Below are 1,605 nucleotides of genomic sequence, written 5' to 3'. Positions count from 1 at the left end.
AAATTTGAGTAAATAAGATATCCTGGTCTTTGTAAATATCTATCATTTTTATTTATATCCTGAGAAATTATAATATTCCAGCAATGCGATAGGATGAGTATGCAATTATGAACCATATAGGATCTTATCTGAAGAATATTGTGCACTAAAGGAAGAGAGGGAACTAAATAAGCAATCTGATACAGTTCTGGGATAAGGATAATACATAGAAGAACTTAACGACTGGAAAGAAAGCCATATCATCATGTATTTTTTCTCTTTCACTCTGTCCATTCTCCATTGGTGACTCCACTTACACATAAGTTAGGCAGTTCAGAAACTTCCCAAAGTACATTGATGCTCTCTCTTCATTTTTGTTTTCATTTTTTTTCCATTTGTTCTATTTTTGGAAAGTTTCCATAGCTATTTGTTCGTGTTCAGTAATTTTCCTTTCGCAGTGTCTAAATTGCTGTTAATGTCATCAAGCATATTTTTCATTTCAGAAATTGGATTTTTCATCTCTAATTTTGACATGTTTCTTTTAATATCTGCTATGTCTCTACTCAATATGTTCATTTTTTTCTATTGTCTTGAGTATATAGAAAATAGTTATAATAGTTTTATTTTCCACTTTTTCTACCAGGCATGATTTTGCACAGTCTGTTGTTGTATTTCTTCTTATCCGAGTTTGTAAATGCTTGTTTCTTTGTGTACCTATTAACATTACATTAGACTTCAAACATCATGAAGTCTTTGATGCTGGATATTTTTGTGTTTCTTCAATTATTCTTAAGCTGTGTTCTTCAATAGAATTATATTACTTGGAAATAATTTTTTTTTTGAGGTTTATTTTTGTCTTTGTTAAGTCGGAACATAACAGCTCATTTTAGTCTAAAGATTATTTTGCTGCACAACTGAGGCAATAAACTTCTGTGCACTATAACAAATTTCCTTGAATTATGAGTTTTTGCATGCAAGTATGGAAACAGGAACTATTCCTAGCCTAATTTAATCTTCAGAATTTTTATGTTAATTTTTGGTGGTTCTTTTCCAGCCTCAGTAGTTTCCTCACATCCATTCAATGAATAATACTCAGTGGAAGACCTGTGTGCTCCTTTTTGAAGATCTCCAGAGATTGTTTTTTCCATATAACTCCTCTCTGGTACTCTGCTATGTGTAATGTAGCTGTCTTGTCCTGGCCAAATTCATAGCTTAGTCTTTTCAGCTTTGGAAGATAACCGACCAGGCTGCTCCTGTATTTCCACTCACTGTGCTGCAGCAAGAAAACACTAGTCAATAAACTGTTCATTGTTCATTTATCTAACTTGTTTCTCTTCCTCAGAAATTACTCTCCTTTGCTACCTGATGTCTAACAACTGCAGATTGTTGTTTCGCATGTATTTTTATGTCTCTTAAAAATATTTTTTCAGGTGGGAAAAGAAATTGAAATATTGTTACTTCATCTTGAGTTGAAGTAAAAGACTTTCAGCCATTATTTATTTAAATATTGCATCTTCTTTCCTTTTCTGTCTTTTATCTAGTGTTCCGATTACACAATTGTTTGGACTATTACTGAATCCTTTATATGTATTGTATGTTTTTTTTATATGTAGTCCATCTATTTGT

The sequence above is a fragment of the Orycteropus afer genome, unplaced genomic scaffold (genome assembly GCF_000298275.1).
Source record: "Orycteropus afer afer isolate SDZICR_OR568_19922 unplaced genomic scaffold, OryAfe1.0 scaffold01082, whole genome shotgun sequence".
Taxonomy (NCBI): Eukaryota; Metazoa; Chordata; class Mammalia; order Tubulidentata; family Orycteropodidae; genus Orycteropus; species Orycteropus afer.
Note: the sequence above shows the minus strand (reverse complement) of the source record.